Below are 19,438 nucleotides of genomic sequence, written 5' to 3'. Positions count from 1 at the left end.
GTGGGATTGAGCACTGCATCAGGCTCCATGCTTAGCATGGAGTTGGCTTGAGACTCTCTCTCTCCCTCTCTCTTTGTCCCTCCCCCTGTTTATATTCTCTCTCTCAATAAAGAAAGAAATAAAATAAATCTTAAAAAAAAGAAAACTAGGGGTTCATTAGGCATTAAGACCTTACAAGCAGAAGAAACAAAATAACTTGATATGGTTGATCTGGCAACCACATGTCAGGGGTTCTCAGTTGGGTTCTACATTAGAGTTACTTAGGAGGCTTTTAAAAATCTATGAATGTTTAAGGGACACCCCCAGAGAGTCAAATTTCATATTTATTTAGTCTGTTATTAAACCTCATCATATATGGTGATTTTAATGTAGAGCCAACATTGTCATCCACCGGCATAAGCAGTTTGTTGTGATGGGAGTATAGTGTGTGTAGAAGAGTGGAGGTAGATGAAGTCAGAGGTTGGCTCTCAAGATTTCATACTAAGGTGTCATTGTTTTCTAAACTGTGACTCTTGTGATAATAAAGGAAGTGGTTAGCAATAATTACTCTGGGACAATAAGCATATACCAGGACTATCTCAGGGAAATGTGAATGTAAGGATGTTTAAGTCAGAACTCCAGAAATGGACCCTTAACTCTATGGTTAACTAATTTTTGACAAATCAAGAAAAAATATCCAGTGGAAAATAGTGTCTTCAATAAGTGGTGCTGGGAAAACTGGACAGCGACATACAGAAGAATGAAACTAGATCATTCTCTTACACCATACACAAAGATAAACTCAACTGGATGAAAGACATCAATGTGAGACAAGATTCCATCAAAATCCTAGAGAAGAACATAAGCAGTAACCTCTTTGAGATTGGCCACAGCAACTTCTCTCAAGACACATCTCCAGAGGCAAGGGAAACAAAAGCAAAAATGAATTTTTGGGACTTCATTAAGATAAAAAGCTTCTGCACAGCAAAAGACACAGTCGACAAAACTAAGAGGCAACCCTCACAATGAGAGAAGGTATTTGCAAATGATGTTACAAATAAAGGGCTGGTATCCAAGATGTATAAAGAAATTCTCAAATTCAGCACCCAAAAAACAAATAAGTCAAAAAATGGGCAGAAGACATTGACAGACACTTCTCCAAAGAAGACATACAAATGGCTAACAGGCACATGACAAAATATTCAATATCACTAGCCATAATGGAAATACAAATCAAAACCACAGTGAGATATCACCTTACACCACTTAGAATGGCAAAAATTAACAAAACAGGAAACAACAAATGTTGACGAGATGTGGAGAAATGGGAACCCTCTTATACTATTGGTGGGAATGCAAGCTGTTACAACCACTCTGGAAAACAGTATGAAGGTTCCTCAAGATGTTAAAAATAGAGCTATTTGATGACCCAGCATTACGCTACTGGGTACTTACCCCAAAGATACAAATGTAGTGAAAAGAAGGGGCTCATGCACCCCAATGTTTATAGCAGCAATGTCCACAATAGCCAAATAGTGGAAGGAGCTGAGATGCCCTTCAACAGATGAATGGATAAAGAAGATGTAGTATATATAAACAATGGAATATTACTTGGCCATCAGAAAAGATGAATACCCACCATTTGCATCAATATGGATTGAACTGGAGGGGATTATGTGAAGTGAAATATGTCAAGCAGAGAAAGACAATTATCACATGGTTTCACATATATGTGGAACGTAAGGAATAGCACAGAGGACCATAGGGGAAAGGAGGGAAAACTGAATGGGAAGTAATGAGAGAGTAATGAGAGACTATGGACTCTGGGAAACAAACTGAGGGTTTCAGAGGGGAGGGGAGGGAGGGAATTGGGTAACTGGGTGATGTGTATTAAGGAGGGCACAGATTGTGATAAGCACTGGGTGTTATACATAACTAATGAATTGAACACTACATTAAAAACTAATGATGTAGTATACAGTGGCTAACTGAATATAATAAAAAAAATTAAAAGAAAAGGGAAGAAGCCTGGTTAGTCCAACAGAGGGGAGTGTTAAGGTGGTTCTAGCCACAGATGGGAAGTGAAGAGTTTAGGATGATTCTTTGGTTTCTGGTTTTGGTCTTGGGTGGATGTTGATGACATTTACTACCATAGAGAATAGAGGAAGAATAGAAGTTGGTAAAAAAGATAAATTAAGCTTTGGAGAAACCGAGTTTGTGGTGCTTGTAGGATATCCAAGTTGAATCAGATGTTTGGGTCTTTGACCCAGGAAAGGTGTGGATTGGAAGGTAGGTTTGAGAGTGGTGGACATATAGGACCAGTGGCAGCTTTTTACTTAGGTCAAAACTTGCACTGTACTTCCCTACCCCCAGTTGAGTGAGAATCTATGTGGATTAAATGGAATTTTTGTGAGACAGTAAGATGTACCTACTCAGTATGCTTGGCTAGTTCAATTATGGTGGTTAGCAGGAAGCTAATGTAAGTCAGAATAGGAGAATCAAATGGTAAAAAAAAAAACTTTAATTGTTATTGTATTCTAGTGGCTGTGACTTCTTAAGGACAAGAGATTATTTACTAGAAATTCAATCAGCAAACAAACAAAAACAAATAAAAAAACCAAAGACTTAGAGTTCTCCAGACTTCACTTTCTGGATTTTTGCAGCATAGTGTTGCAGTCAGTAGAAGATTCAGAATCTCCCTGAGAGCAAGAGAAAAGAAAATCCTCAAGTAAAACCCAAATCCAAAGCCGTTTGTTTTTGGACTTAATAGTGAAAAATGGAAAATCACAGCATTCAGTCTGCTCCTTTTGACCCAGTTCCTACCTATGTATCCTAGGGCTTTAAGGTCTGTTTCTGTGTGTGTGTGTGTGTGTGTGTGTATGTGTGTGTGTGCGTGTTTAAGTAGGCTCCATGCCCAATGTGGGGCTTGAGCTCATGACCAAGAGGTCAAGAGTCCCATGCTCCACTGACTGAGTCAGCCAGGCATCCCAGGGTCTGTTTCCTTGATGGGAAAATATTTAATGATGCAAATGGCGAAAAGGATGCAAGCCTTGATGACATCCTCCCCTGTGTGTTCACCAAGCTCTGCAAGCATGCGGGGAACCTGGAACTGTGACTTCACGGCAGGAATTTCTTTGGAAGATGGAGACCATGGATAGCTTTGCACTTCTTGTGTGATGATTAGACAAGAATAGTAGAGAGCTGGCTTTCGCTGTGACGGTCCACTGGTCTCCTTGTTCCAGTAGTAGCTGTTTCTGACATTTAAATGGTAAGGGATGGAAGTGTGTGCATGGTCAAACTCTAACTTGCCCTTGATGGACTTCAGGGGCCAATGATGATGAGGACATGAATTCTTACTATCTGGAATTTGGCACTGGAATTTGTTTACAGCTAATTAAACTTTCCTGTTATTAAAACTCACGTTTAGATTGGTGTTCCAAGAATTCTCCAGAGGCTGTTCCCATGCATTTTGAAGAGCTCTTTCAACATCAAATGTTCTCACAAAAGAAGGCTTTTATCAACTGAATGAGAAGGGAACATGATTCAGAGGGGGAAAAAAAAATCCCACTGTAGGCTTTTTCTGAGGTAAACCATGGAGAGAGCTCCAGGTTGGAAAATTGCTTTCACTTAAGATTATTATGGGACAAATACTGTAGGGTTCTTATCTTCCCTGTATATGTACTGGGGTCCTTGAAAAAGGTATTTTTTTTCCCCCCGGCTCTGAAAAATTCTTGATGTCTTTTGGATTTTCAGTATATTTTAGTTGCTGTGCCCTTTCTGAAACAAGTGGTTATTGACCAGAAGTTTGTTTTCTTTAGAATCAGTGAACAAACAAATAAAAGCAAAGAGGCAGAATTCTCCAGGGGCCATTTTCTGAATGCTGCAAGCCAATGATGGATCAGCCAGGAATAGTGTATCTCCTGAAAAGTCCAGAACAGGAAAAAAACAAAAACAAAATCCCCAGGAAAGAAAAATGTTTGCCCTGTGGAAGATGCTGCCCAATTTCAGTAGGAGAGGAATAACAGCTGGCTTTTAGCTGAGGGGGAAAGCAGGTTGAGCTGGATCTCTGTTTGGGTGGGGGGGTGGTTAGAAGGTCGCCGTCAGATATCAACATGATGTATGATCCTTTGCAGACAAAATAATGCATTTTAAATAAGTAATAATCAGTGTGAAGATTCCATATTTTAAGTTGACACATGTAAGCACAAACCTAACAAATCGTTCAGTTGGCCATGCTCCCTGTCTCAGGTGATGATGGAAACCAGCAGAATACAGACAAGGGGAGGGAGAGGGGGCAAGGAATGGGGGCATAGGGGAGGGGAGAGAGGCACTGAAGAGATGGTGTTGCTGTTTGATCCCACTACGAGCTCTCCAGGCAGCTGTGGTAGGTGAAGAAGCTAATAGTCAAATATCAGGACTTTTTGGAACATAGAGGCTATTTTAAAACAGTTGACTCAAAGAGGATGGCTTTGATATTGAGCTAGAGTGTCTGAGCCTGACTTGAAGCTTCAATAGTTGTTTTCTTTTAAAAGAAAACGATGCAGTTTATTTTTATCATCATGCTGAGTAGAAGTCCTGTTAACTGAGGTCTAAGTAAAATTGCTCGAAAAAGGAAAGTCATTAAAAAAAAAAAAAAGAAAAAGAAAAAAAGGAAAGCCATTTCCAGGCAGTCTTTCATTTTGCCCCACAGCTGACCCCCATTGATTTGGAGTTCAGTGTCATTTTGTTATTAGACTCCAAAATCTGACCTCAAGGGACCCTTTAATGTGTGGGTTTTCTAGATACACCTTACCTCGAGTGGTTGGGTCAATCTCTTCAGAGCCAAGTCTTTGTTCCTTGAGTTTCTAAATACCAGAATTCTGCATACCTCTTTAAGAAAGGTTGACTATATAATTTGGGAGTTCACTGAAAATGATCAGTCATACAGAATGGATTACTAGGGACCTTTTTTTTTTTTTCCCTGTTTGTGACTCATTCTATATTTTCTAATTTGTGTCTTAAGGAATTCGAGTATGTGTGGGATAGTAATAGATGTTCCATAAAAGAGAGTTCTATAGACAAATCAGTTTGAGACTATCTGGCTAAGCAAAGCCACATGGTTGTATGTGTGTGTGTGTGTGTGTGCACGTGTGTGCACACATGCTTAAACTACAGGACAGGTCAGAGACTTGTCTTGTCAATAAGCATTGGACTCTTGAGGGAGATAGAGATGCGGTACTTTCCAATTTGATTTGTCCATGGAACTTCCGAGGAACCCAGTTTGGAAAATTGTATTTTGGATAGATGGATCTATTTTTCTTATGGTTCTTACAGAAAAATTACTATAATAGAACTTCCCATAACCTTAGGTTGTTTGTATTTGTAACATTGCCAATGTTTTGAACAGAAGGAAAGAATCTGCAAAAATGTTAGAGATTCTTTTTTTTCCAGATAGCTCCAAGGACAGGAAGGAAGTAGACTACTTTTCTAACACTTTGTGTAAATGTTATGCCTCATATTGCCACTATATAGGTTGATTTATACTTTATCATTTCCAGACTAAGTTCTTAAATTCTAACTTTCCTCTTATTCTCAGTGGCAATGATAACAACTGCACTGTTAAAAGTTCAATCAAGATGTATTTTTTCATTAAAAAGATTTATTTTTCATTGCAGAAAATATGGAAAAAGTGTAAAAATCGAACAAACAAAAAAAGAAATAAAACTTACCTGATTTAGCCACTGTTGACATTCTGCATAAGTCAGAACCTCTAAATGAGGGTTTTATTTCCATTTTTTTGGTTACAGCTTCTGCATAAAAAAATTGGGTGATTTCTCACAAACACATATTTCTAGCTTCTTCTGTAGTCTGGAACATTGGCATCATGCAACCTGCATTCTGGCATGTCAGGGCTCAGGGCTGAGAAGGCACTGCTCTGTTTAGGAAAGAAAACCCTGCTTGCTTTATCCACCTGTACCTGAGATATTTGGGTTTGAAACCCCAGTTATAAGGCCTTCTCATCTTTTCCCTCTTGGATAATGTTTAATTTTAGAAAGGGAGTTATTCTTTTGTACTCAAAATTTTTTCTTTTTTTTTGCTTTTTCTTCTTAAAATTTCGTTAACATTTTCCCATGTCATTAAATGTTATCATTGCTTTTGTCTGCATGATAATCAATTACGTGGATAGGCCATACTTTGTTTTTTTATTTTTTTTATTTTATTTTTTTTTATTTTTTTTATTTTTTTTTATTTTTTTTATTATTTTTTTATTTATTTTTATTTTTTATTTTTTTTATTTTTATTTTTTTATTTTTTTTATTTTTTTAATTTATTTTTTATTTATTTATTTATTTTATATATATATTTTTTTAAAATCTTTTTTTTTTTTTTTAAAGATTTTATTTATTTATTTGACAGAGAGAGATCACAAGTAGACGGAGAGGCAGGCAGAGAGAGAGAGAGAGGGAAGCAGGCTTCTTGCTGAGCAGAGAGCCCGATGTGGGACTTGATCCCAGGACCCTGAGATCATGACCTGAGCCGAAGGCAGCGGCTTAACCCACTGAGCCACCCAGGCGCCCCTACTTTGTTTTTTTAAAAGGTCTTATTTATTTGAGAGAGAGAGAGAGAGGGCACAACTGGGGGGTGTGCAGAGGTGCAGGGAGGAGTGGAGGCAGAGGGAGAAGCAGGGAGGGAGAAGCAGACTCCCTGTTGAGCAGGGAGCTGGAGGTGGGGGCTCAATCCCAGGACCCCCCCCAGAGGCTTAACCGACTGAGCCGCTCAGGCATCCCTGATATGATATGGGGGTATGATACACCATGCTTTATATAACCAATCCCGTAGTCTGCTGGGCTTTTATGTAATTCCTGGTTTATTCTATTAAACAGAATCTCTGTTAGCAAAATCTGTGCGCATGTTCATGATTGTTTCTTTAGGATAATGTCCTACACTTGGAATTGCTGAATCAAAAAATAAGTATTTTAAACACTCTTGAGACTCATAGCTAAATATGCTCAACTAGCCTTTCACTTCCTTGGCAATGAAGTGATCTCTGCAGAGCTCTAAGAGATTGATATGTGTTTCCAGGGGTGTGACTCTGGGCAGTGTTTTCCACACTTTAGCATAGACCCTTTTATTATGTACCTACTAATAGCTCATGACAAAGTAGTGTTCTGTGGAGGAGAGCCTGAGAGATTCAAGTTGAGTTGGCAGTTGCGAGGAAGCGCTAGAAGGTGGAGGGCTTGGTAACACAAGCTGTGTTTCTCTCGTCATTCTGTTCAGCTGTCAGCTAGGTTTCATGCTTAACTCTCTTATATTAGGAATCCCTATCCAAAGAATTGTTTTTTAGAAAAGCCTCTGAATTTTGCAGAGTTGGGACTATTCTTACCCAGTCTCCTAAGTATCAGCATCCTCTGTCCTTCTTTCTTTCCCAGCCTGCCCCACCAATGTTGCCCTGATCACCCCTGATTGTTTTTCTGCTGATGTGGGAAGAAAAAAGTAGCCACTTCATTTCTTTTTAGAACAAATGGAAACAAACTGACAAATAAATGGACTCCCTAAGGAGATGTGAGTGAATTGTGGAGCTAGAAGTAGTGTAGTGTCTGGAGAGCATTGAGGGTGAAGTTGGAGAGGAAGTTAGAAGGTCATCTGAGAAGCTTTCGAAGGGGGCTGACCTATGGCCTTGTGGAGAAGAGATGCAGGAGGATGAGCCTGAAGAAGAGAGGAAGGACTTAGGGCTTCCAGAGTGGCTCAGGTGGAAGACAACATGACTCTGAGTGCTGAGGTCTTGAACTTGAGCTGCGGTGGTAGGGATGGAGACGGACCTGTGGTAAATTTGGAGATGGAGAGAGCCCTTAGGATGACTTTTCAAGGAGCTTGGTCATTGGTAGGTGTGAATTTATGTCTGTGTAAAACTTTCTAGACATTTTATATCCAAATACATTTTATATAAAGAGTCAAACAATTTGAAATAAACATATTTAGAGTTAAGAGGGTCTTCAAATTTTTCTTCAAAGTTAAAATAGCCTCATTTTAAAAAAAATTGAGGGTAATTGACATACATTATATTAGTTTTGTACAACATAATGATTCAATGTATATATTGGGAAATAATCATTATAATAAATCTAGTTCAACCCTGTTCCTATACATGGCTGCAGAATACTTTTTCTGGTAGTGAGAACTTCTAAGATCTACTCTCTTAGCAACTCTCAAACATGTGATACAGTGTTAATAACTATAATTGCCACCCTGAACATTACATCCCTAGGACTTACTTATTTTGTAACTTAAAATTTGTAGCTTTCGACCTCCTTCACTCATTTTATCTACCCCCACCCCCTGCTTCTGGCAACCACCCATCTAAAACAGCTTCGTTGTTAATTAAAAATTTAGCCAGTATTGAAAAAACGCAAATAAAAATACTTAAAAAAAATCAGCTTTAGTCTCAGCATGTAAGTTATTTTCAACATTTGCTTATATTCTTTCGGGACTTCTGAGCTAATTTCTCGTTAAACTTTGAAGGAGTCCAGGAGTCAACACTTTGGCTGTCATGCCCTGTGATCTCCTTATTTGTTGCAAATAAAGTTTCCTTTGTGTGACAACTGCCCCGCCCCTGCAAAAAACAAAAAACAAAACAAACAACCCCCCCATTAATGAGTTATTTAATTTTTGCTTTTATTTGCTTCATTTATACAATTAGAAATTTCTTTGCATTCTCACTCTTTTTTCTTGAGCTTTAAGGTTCTTCACATGGAAGAAGATGAGTGGTAAATTCTTGGTTTTGAATGTTATATCCATGCTGCTAACTGGGGCCCTTTCTGCTTTTAACCAGGCTGGCTGCTAACCTAGTCACTAAGAACAAATGCAGTAACACCATCTCTTTCTTCATGTTTTCATCTTATTTATTTTTTTTTTTAATTTTTTATTTTTTCAGCATAACAGTATTCATTATTTTTGCACCACACCCAGTGCTCCATGCAATCCGTGCCCTCTACAATACCCACCACCTGGTGCCCCCAACCTCCCACCCCCACCCCTTCAAAATTCTCAGATCGTTTTTCAGAGTCCATAGTCTCTCATGGTTCACCTCCCCTTCCAATTTCCCTCAATTCCCTTCTCCTCTCCATCTCCCCTTGTCCTCCATGCTATTTGTTATGCTCCACAAATAAGTGAAACCATAGTTTTCATCTTATTTTTATTTTTATTTTTTTTAAAGGACTCACTTTTTTTAAAAAAAGATTTTATTAATTTATTTGACAGAGAGATAGAGAGCACAAGTAAGCAGAGCAGCAGGGAGAGGGAGAAAAAGAAGCAGGCTCTCTGCTAAGCAGGGAACCCAATGCAGGGCTCGATCCCAGGACCCTGTAATCATGACCTGAGCCGAAGGCAGCCACTTAACCAACTGAGCCACCCAGGCACCCCTCACTTTTTTTTTTTAATTTAAGATTTTACTTATTTATTTGACAGAGAGAGAGATCACAAGTAGGCAGAGGCAGGTGGAGAGAGGGCGGGGAGCAGGCTTCCTGCTGAGCAGAGAGCCCCATGTGGGGCTCGATCCCAAGACCCTGAGATCATGACCTGAGCTGAAGGCAGAGGCTTAACCCTCTGAGCCACCCAGGCACCCCTTTCTTATTTTTTTTCAACGATTTTATTTATTTATTTGAGAGAGAGAGCATGCAGGGTGGAGGAGCAGAGGGAGAGGGACAAGGCAGACTCCCCGCTAGTGCAGAGCTGATCGCATGGGGCTTGAACTCAGGACCCTGAGATCTTGACCTGAGACTCAATCAGGAATCGGCTGCTTGAAAGAACAAAGATGCCCTTCAAGGGACGAATGGATAAGGAAGATGTGGTCCATATACACTATGGAGTATTATGCCTCCATCAGAAAGGATGAATACCCAACTTTTGTAGCAACATGGATGGGACTGAAAGAGATTATGCTGAGTGAAATAAGTCAAGCAGAGAGAGTCAAGTATCATATGGTTTCACTTATTTGTGGAGCATAACAAATAGCATGGACAGGGGGAGTTAGGAGAAGGGAGTTGGGGGAAATTGGAAGGGGAGGTGAACCATGAGAGACTATGGACTCTGAAAAACAACCTGAGGGTTTTGAAGGGGCGGGGGGTGGGAAGTTGGGGGAGCCAGGTGGTGGGTATTAAGGAGGGCAAGTATTGCATGGAGCACTGGGTGTGGTGCAAAAACAATGAATACTGTTATGCCGAAAAGAAAAAAAAAAAAAAGAATCGGCTGTTTAACTGACTGAGCCACCCCAGTGTCCCATTTTAGTCTTATTTAAAGTAATCGAAGATGATTGCCATTTCTTCCTCTAGTTTATTCATTGATACCTATGTGCGAGAGTTACATTTTACAACTTTGAACCTGAAGATGTGAGTTGGTTTTTCTTGAGGGGAGAGGAGGGAAAAGAGGAGAGTGGGGAAGGAAGGGGGTGGAGGGTTCCCTAGGAAATTAACCTTGAAATGGAGATTTGCAAATGTTAGGTCCGTGATCAAAGGAGCGAGACTGATACAAAGCGAAGGTCAAGCAAAGCATTATTTTGCGCCAAGCATCGAGAATCAAACTGACCGTTCTGGGCCGCCTCTTACAGAGAGAGGGAGTGACTCCCAGCCTCACAGACTAACTTTTATAGAGCAAAGACCATGTGGTTGAGCCTGGCCACACACTGGTGGCCAATGAGATTGCAACACACAGAGAAGGCTGCACAGTCATGCTAGGTCACACATGGGTGGCCAACTGAATTACAGTTCACCCCATAGTAGCTATTTGAACTAACCTATCACCTTGGTCAGAATTGGCACCCAAAAGGTGGGCCCACACTCCTTGGTAGCCAGGGAGACAGTATGCGCACTCCACTGATTGGATGTCTCCACCTGGCCTGACTCATCCCTGCATTCTGGCTCTGTTATCTTCACCTGACCTGACCCACCCTGTATTTGGGCTCTGTTATCAGGGACTGGTGGACCATATTTTACTGATTTCCTGGACTTGCTTTTAACTAAGTTCCCCTGGGGGTGGGGGGCAGGGTCAGTTTAAGTTTTACTGCATAAACAACAAAATCACGGTTTAACTGAGATGAAATCGCTCTGGCTGAATAGGCCCTTACAGCAAACAGATCTGTTTATTGAGGAGTGAGCCTGGGGCCAGCCCCAGTGAAAGAGTAAAGAAAAAAGGCTTGGGCAGAAGGAGAAGTTGAAATAGCCCTTGAATGAAAGCCTAAGGGGAAGTAACCTGGGATCCAGGCATCTCCCTTTAGCAGTGGGTGGTTCCTGAAGCCTCAGCCCCCAGCGGCCAGAATGCCTGCCACCTGGACCAAAATGAGCCTTTTGGTCCAGAACGGGAGATCTGGGTGGTGCGCCAGAGTACCCATTGTTATGCCCGAGTTTTCGCCTCCGAGGGACCATCAAGGAGCCCAGCACTGATGCAATCACACGAGGGTTTATTCATCAAGCTTAAGCTTGGGCCCAAGTATACCCGACACAGTGGAGTAGGGACTTGGACCCAGAGCTTAGTTAAGGCAGGAGTATTTGTGGGTTCCTGTTACTAAAGCAGGGTGGGGGGGTCTCTGGAACTAAAGCAGGGTAGGGCTTACTAAAGCAAAGTAGGGGAAGGTCCAGCCCTTGGGCACAGGGGTCTGAGATGGCTGAGCTAAGATGGCTGTACTTATGCTAAAGCTAAACCTGAGGTGGGATGGTCTTAATTTCTCAGCCTCCACATTTCCCCCTCTCAGAGAAACCTAAGGAAGGACCCAATCACGGGTTGAGGCTGGTCTCAGCAACAAGGTCCGGTGGTTGGTAGTGCTGTCTGAGTACCATGAACTGAACTGTACTGACTCTGTCTTTGACAAAAGTAAGCAACATTAGTGGGGTAAGTGAGAACAGCGCAGTCTTAGCTTTAGGGGATTGTCCTTGTCTGGCTGACATTTCTATTCTGGGACAAAGTCTTTGAGAATGGCGTGTGGGTCAGCTGGCGGGACGTGGATGTAGTGGACCCAGGGAGTAATCCCGTCGACCTTGAGAGTGGTGGGAGTGGTCAGGATCACGATGTAGGGTTCTTTCCAGTGTGGTTGAAGTGTCTGGTGTTGTTATCTCCGGAGGTACACCTGGTCACCCGGCTGATATCTATCGGGGTCCGGGGGTGGCCCAGTCTCGTAGAGGTCCCTCAGCTTAGGCCACAACAGTTAATGGGTTCGTTGTAACAAAGGAGTTGGTGATCATCAAACTCAGCAAGTACCTCAGGTTTTAAATTGGGAATAATAGGTGGAGGAATACTGAACATGATCTTGTAGGGGGTAAGTCCCATCTTATGTGGGGAGTTTTGTACCCTGTAGAGGGCGAAGGGGAGGAGAGTCACCCACTAGTCTTTTTATTTTTATTTTTTTATTTTTTTTTAAAGATTTTATTTATTTGACAGAGAGAGAGAGAGAGAGATCACAAGTAGGCAGAGAGGCAGACAGGGAGAGAAGGGGAGGAAGCAGGCTCCCTGCTGAGCAGAGAGCCCGATGCGGGGCTCGATCCCAGGACCTGGGATCATGACCTGAGCTGAAGGCAGAGGTCTTAACCCACTGAGCCACCCAGGCGCCCACACCCACCAGTCTTTAGGGCTAATTTAGTTAAGGTCTCCTTTAATGTTCTGTTCATCCTCTCTACCTGTCCTGAGCTTTGGGGCCTATATGCACAATGTAATTTCCAATCTGCCCCAAGTATCAGTGCCACTCCCTGTGTTACCTTAGAGATGAATCCTGGCCCATTGTCTGATCCAATCTTAACAGGAAAATCATACCTCGGTAAGATGTTTTCCAGTAGTTTCTTGGTCATGGTTTGTGCTGTTTCATGTTTGGTGGGAAATGCCTTTGTCCATCCTGAAAAAGTATCTACAAACACTAGCAAGTACCTATATCCGTATTTTCCAGGTTTTACCTCTGTGAAGTCCACTTCCCAGTAGGCTCCTGAGCGGTCCCCCCGGAGCCGGGTACCCAGGGTTAGATTCATGGGCAGTGGCATTAGTTAATTGACATGCGTGGCAGCTTGCCACAATCTGTTTGATTTTTGATTGGGAGTCTTTGATGGTGATCTTTGCATGTCACATCAAGTCTTCCATTTTCTTTGTTCCCATGTGGGTACTTTTATGCATTTTGGATAGGACTCGCCGTCCCAGTTCCTCTGGTAGGATTATGCTGCCATCTGCAGCTCTCCACCAGCCATGTAAGCATTGTGTCATGGGCAGACGCCTAATCCATTGTAAGTCTGCGTCAGTGTAGTTGGGGCTGTCTGGCAAGCTCGGTGCTCCCAGATCAGGCGGTGTGGTCACTAAGACATGGTCCACCGAGAGGGCTGCCTCTTTTGCCTTTAAGTCAGCCAGTGGCGTGTCTGCTTTTTGGTGTCCCCGACAATGGATAATGGCTAGTGCCTTAGGCAGCCAGAGGGCCCTTAGGAGCTCATGGATTTCTGCCTTGTTTTTAAAAGTCTTTCCTTCTGCTGTTAAGAGCCCTCTTTCTCTATAAATGGCTCCATAGATGTGGGCTGTGGCAAAGGCATACCTGCTATCAGTGAAGATATTTATCCACTTGCCTGATCGCATGGTTAGTGCCTTGGTCAGCATAATCAGTTCTGCACATTGGGCAGATGTCCCAGCCGCTAGTGGTTCCGCCCAGACGGTCTCTGTCTCTGTGGTTACAGCTGCCCCCGCATACCTGATTCCTTCCCGGATAAAGCTGCTGCCGTCTGTATACCAGGTGTCATCTGCATTCTGCAGTGGTCAGTCCTGGAGATCGGCTCTGACTCCGTGCTCCTGAGCCAGGATTTCTTGACAATCATGTAGCGGGGGATTCCCAGTCAGGGTTAGGGAGCAGCATTGCCGGGTTTAGGGCTGTTGGTGCCTGGAACAAAATTCTGGTAGGGTTTAAAAGCAAGCCCTGGTAATGGGTCAAGCGGGCATTGCTGATCCATCTGTCCAGGGGTTGTTTGAGTACCCCTGCAATGGCATGTGGGGTTATGATGTATAGTTCCTGCCCCATAGCCAGCTTATCTGCATCCTTGACCATGGTGGCCACTGCAGCAATAATTTTCAAGCACGGAGGCCATCCAGTGGCCACAGCATCTAATTTCTTTGAGAGGTAGGCTACTGGTCTCTTCCAGGGGCCCATTTATTGAATTAGGACTCCCTTTGCCACCCCTTTCTTTTCATCCACGTAAAGGTGGAAGGGCTTAGTCAGATCAGGCATCCCGAGTGCCGGGGCTGAAAGTAAGGCTTGTTTAAGATCATTAAAGGCTTTGTTCATGGCCTCAGTCCATACAAAGTCCTGTTTTTGTTTCGTGGCCTCGTAAAGGGGCCTAGTCATTTCAGCAAAACCAGGGATTCACAATCGGCAGAACCCCCCGACCCTAGGAATTCATGTACCTGGCGGACGTTTTGAGGCTATGGGATTCTCATAACGGTCTCCTCTCGTGCATCCATTAACCATCTTTGTCCATCTCTTAATTTGTACCCCAGGTAGCTCACCTCCGTTCTGCAGATCTGGGCCTCTTTAGCTGAAGCCTGGTATCCCAGAGTTGCTATCGCTTGGAGCAGACCCTTGGTGACTTGTAGGCATGTTTCCTGGTCTTCTGCTGCCAACAGGATATCATCTACATATTATAATAGAGTCAGTTTAGGGGGCTTGGCAAGGAACTCACCTAAGTTCGTGCAGTGCCTCGTTGAAGATGGTAGGTGAATTCTTGAATCCTTGTGGCAGTCGAGTCCAGGTGAGTTGGTCATGGATGCCCTTCTCCGGGTCCACCCATTCAAAAGCGAAGACATCTTCGCCCTTTGGGGCCAAGGGCAAGCTGAAAAAGGCATCTTTTAGGTCTAGCACTGTATACCAAGGTTTTTCTGGGGGCAAGGTGGAGAGGAGAGTGTAGGGGTTTGGGACTGTAGGGTGTATGTCCATCACCCGTCGGTTAACTTCCCTCAAGTCCTGGACCAGTCTATAATCATTAGAGTGTGGCTTTCGCACCGGCTGCAGGGGAGTGTTCCATGCTGACTGACAAGGCCGCAGTATGCCTCAGTCTAGCAGCCGTCAGATGTGTGGGGTGATCCCCTTCTGAGCTGTGAGAGGCATGGGGTATTGGAGGACCCTGACCGGATCTGCTTCTGGCTTTAGTTCAATGTATATAGTTAGCCGATGTTGGGCCAGTTCCATTCCCCCAGTTTCTGCCCATGGTTGGGGAAACTTCTGCAACCAGTGGTAAATGTCGATCATTGGTGCTAGGGGCGTTTGGTGAAGATGATATTCGTCCTCAAGATTTAAGACAAGCGCCTGGATCGGGTGCCCCTCTTTATCCAGCACCTCTGCCCCTTTAGGGTGGAACTAATTTGGGCTCCCATCTTGGTGAGTAGGTCTCGGCCTAACAAGGGGTATGGGCACTCAGGAATAACAATGAAAGAGTGGGATACCTGGCCCATGCCGAGATCCACTGTTCTTCGGGTAGTCCTTGAATATTGTTTAGTGCCTGTAGCCCCCTGCACCCATGAGGTCTTATTTGCCAACTTCCCTTGAGGTTGTAGTAAGACAGAGTGTTGTGCCCCGGTGTCTACTAGGAATTTAATCGGTTGCCCCTCCACTTTAAGGGTTACCCTGGGCTTGGGGAGGGGTGCGAAACCCCAACACCCCAATCATCTAAATCTTCAACCTCCAAGATGGTAGTGGAGGCCTTTGGATTTTTTGCTGGGGCACTCCTTTACCCAGTGGCCTTTTCCCCTGCAATAGGCACACTGGTTTTTATTAGGGCAATCCTTCACCCAGTGGCCTTTTTCCTTGCAACAAGCACACTGGTCTATATTCAGTTTGGGGCATTCTCGGTGGGGGCCATCCTCCTTACCTGCTCCTGAAGCCAACTTCTTGACACGTCTTTGTTTCTCATGTGGGTCACCCATGGTTGCGGCCAGTAGGATCTTAGCCAGGTTCTGGGTCTGATGGTCACTTATCTTAGCTTGTTGCTCCTCCTGAGTCTCTCTGTTATTGTAGACTCTTTCTGCCACCACCAGCAGATCCTGTAGGCTCTTCTCTCCCAGTCTTTCTATCCTCTGCAGTTTTCTTTTAATGTCCGGAGCAGCTTGATTAACAAAGGCCATAACAATGGCAGCTTTGGTCTCTGGGACCTCTGGATTCATAGGGGTGTATTGTCTGAACACCTCTATGATCCTTTCTAGAAATGCCCCCGGACTCTCATCTTTACCCTGTCTTACATCACATACCTTGGCCAGATTGGTAGGCTTGTGGGCTGCAGCCTTGAGACCTGCCATTAGAGTCTGGCGTTAGACCCGGAGCCTCTCCTTACCTTCTGCTGAGTTGTAGTCCCAGGCGGGGCGAGACAAGGGGAAAGTTGCACTTATGAGGTCGGGGTTCTGGGTTGGCTGTCTGTCGTTACCCAGGATGGACTTTCGGGCTTCCACCTGGATTCGCTCTCTTCCCTCAGTGGTAAAGAGAACCTGTAAGAGCTGCTGACAGTCATCCCAGGCGGGCGATGGCTGAAAAGAACAGTATCCAAAAGATCGATAAGATCTTTTGGGTTATCGGAGAACTTTGCATTTTGGGTTTTCCAGTTGTATAAATCGCTGGTAGAAAATGGCCAATATAACATTGGCTGTCCCCCTGTTTCATTGCAGGGGGTCCCATGGCACGGAGGGGAAGGACAGTGGAATCGGCTGATCCCAGGTTGGGGCTGGGGCTACCCGATGGGTCCATCCACGTGTCCCTGCCGCTGGCCCATGCATGGGGGCCCCTCCATCTGGGGGGGGGCGCACTCCCTTGGCAGGTCCTGATGCTTCCGCTGAGGGGGCAGATTGGGGGGAAAGGGGGACCTCGTAGGGTAGTGGAAAAATCAGATCCTCTGTGGAGGTGTCCTGAAGGACAGGGTAAAGCGGAGTCTTTGGTTCGAACTCTGTCTTTTTGTTGGACCTAGGAGTTGGGTTCCTCAGGGCTAAAGCCTTGGATGCAGGTCCTGCTTTGGGAGGAAGAAAAGGTTTAAGCCAGGAGGGAAGATTTTTGATCATGTCTTGCCAGACCAGGATGGTAAGGTATTTGGTCAGGGTAGCCGTGTGGTTTTCTCTGAAAATGATGGCCTTAACCTCTAAGATAATAGGTAGTTGAAAAGTTCCCTCCCGGGGCCATCCAATATTAAGGGATGGCCATTCAGACATGCAGAAAGTCTGAAACTTTCCCTTTCATATGTCAGGGCTCAGGTTATGAGCTCTTTCCCTGACATCCGAGAAGTGGTCAATCATCAGAGACAGAGGAGTTGTCTGTGTCTGTCCCATCACATCCTCAGTCCACAGCAAGACAAATACACTTACAACAATTAACAAGAACACACTCACAAAGACAAACGATCTGGCATGACCGTGAAGACAAAACTGGAAGGAAGTTAAGGGAGAATCTGGCTGTACCAGCAGCTGGCTCTCTTCACAGATGAGGACCTTGTCCTCTGGGCCCGAGTGCAACAGCAGCCGTGCCTCCAGATAGGGCCAGAGGGACGTCTCCCAAGACCCCAGGGTCAATGGCCCGCCATGCGTCTGCTTGAGCCAATGTTGATTCCAGATACTCAGACTGGAATTCCTACAGGTTAAAAAAAAAAAATGCATGGGGGCACCAGGTGGTGGGTATTGTGGAGGGCACAGATTGCATGGAGCACTGGGTGTGGTGCAAAAATAATGAATACTGTTATGCTGAAAAAATAAAAAAAAATTAAAAAAAAAAAAAAAAAAAAAAAAGTCCACTACCAAGGAATGGAGGTCAACGCCCAAATTCATAGCTCAAAATTTTAGCCATTAATCCACTAAGCATTCTTAAGCCCCAAAGCCAAGGTTTTTGAGTTAACAATTTTCCAACAAAGTCATTTTTTATATATTTAGTATTTAATAAAACTAATATCTGAAATATAAAAAAAAAAAAAAATGCAGAGTGGAGCTCCCAAAGTATGCGTGCAAATGGATACAAAAATGAGTGCACTCACCAGCTGGCACAGGACCCTCGGGATCGGAGTCCTGGGGGTCTTTCAGATCCCACTGAGATGTTCCAAATGTTATGCCCAAGTTTTTGCATCTGAGGGATCACCAAGGAGCCAAGCACCCATACAATCACACGAGGGTTTATTCATCAAGCTTAAGCTTGGGCCCAAGTATACCCGACACAGTGGAGTAGGGACTTGGACCCTGAGCTTAGTTAAGGCAGGGGTATTTGTGGGTTTCTGGAACCAAAGCAGGGTGGGGCTTACTAAAGCAAAATAGGGGAAAGTTCATCCCCTGGGCACAGGGGTCTGAGATGGCTGCCGGAGCTAAGATGGCTGTACTTATGCTAAAGCTAAACCTGGGGTGGGATGGCCTTAATTTCTCGGCCTCCACACCCATCATATTCCACATCCCATGCCACTTGCATCCTCTTGCTTCATATAATACATTTTCTCCTTCTGAGCTCAGTTCTTTCGAGATTCTCTCTAGTTTCTTTGGGAAACCGACAAATGAAAGGCCAGTGACATAAGCTACAACCTCTCTTGCTGCCCTGGGTCTCAGGGTGGCTACTGGTACCATCATCTCTGTCTAGGTTCCTCTCATGCTCAATGTTTTTGCTGGTGTAGATGGCTGACCTGGTGGGGTGACCTAGACCTTCATCCCTAGGGAGTCTGAGCCCTGGTCACCAGCCCTTCTCAGGTCATGGTGGCTGTATTTGTTCATTTCCTGTCAAAAATGATTAAGAGAGGACCCAAAGACCTCAGTGGACCACCTAGGTGCTAAACAAATTCTTCCTTGTCCCTGTTGTCCTCCAGCACCCAGACCTCACTCTGCTCATCTGGTCAAACAAGGGTTAATCAGCCCTGTTGGGATGACTGATTCCTTTCCTTGCCTGCTGGTCTTTCAGCAGGAGGAACCTAAAGAAACTGAGTGGCAGCTGTAGCTTACAGGTTAATGTAACTTTTTCTGTGTCCTCTGGTGGAAGTATTCTCCCTCAAATCTATGGAAGCCAGAGTTCCAGGCCTGGGAAGCACAAATTCACAAAGGGTTCCTGGAAGTTATGGTGAGAGGGTCACTCCTACTTCTTCCCTTTGAGTTTCATACTTTTTACTTTCTACCTGTTGGGGAAATAGCATCATATAATTGTGGTTGATTTGAGTGCTCCTTGAGGATGGCACCCCATGTTATCTCAAAGCTGATACTTCAGCTGTGTTTTCAATGGCCAATTTCATTGCTCTGTAATGCCGGCAGCTTCTAAGACACAGCAGTATATGATATACTGTGAAGTAGGCTCTTTGGCTCAATGAGATAGAGTGTGGGATCTCGTCATGTCAGTGATTCACTCTGTGTGTCCCTTATATATGCTACCTATGCTCAAACAGGGGTGCTGGCTAAGGTCCTGCAGGTGGCAGTGGGAAGCCCATACTTAGAATAAGTATTAATTCCAGTCATGATGGTTCCCTGCCCCCTCTAGCATGGA

The 19,438-nt window shown here is 44.0% G+C and overlaps 1 pseudogene; it reads right to left on the bottom strand.

Moving 5' to 3' along the window:
• Positions 1 to 11,896: 11,896 nt before the first annotated feature.
• On the bottom strand, positions 11,897 to 16,592 carry LOC125104517 (uncharacterized; annotated as a pseudogene).
• Between the last annotated feature and the right edge of the window lie 2,846 nt (positions 16,593 to 19,438).

This window comes from Lutra lutra, chromosome 7 (assembly GCF_902655055.1).
Source record: "Lutra lutra chromosome 7, mLutLut1.2, whole genome shotgun sequence".
NCBI lineage: Eukaryota > Metazoa > Chordata > Mammalia > Carnivora > Mustelidae > Lutra > Lutra lutra.
This window is presented reverse-complemented; position numbering and strand designations above follow the sequence as displayed.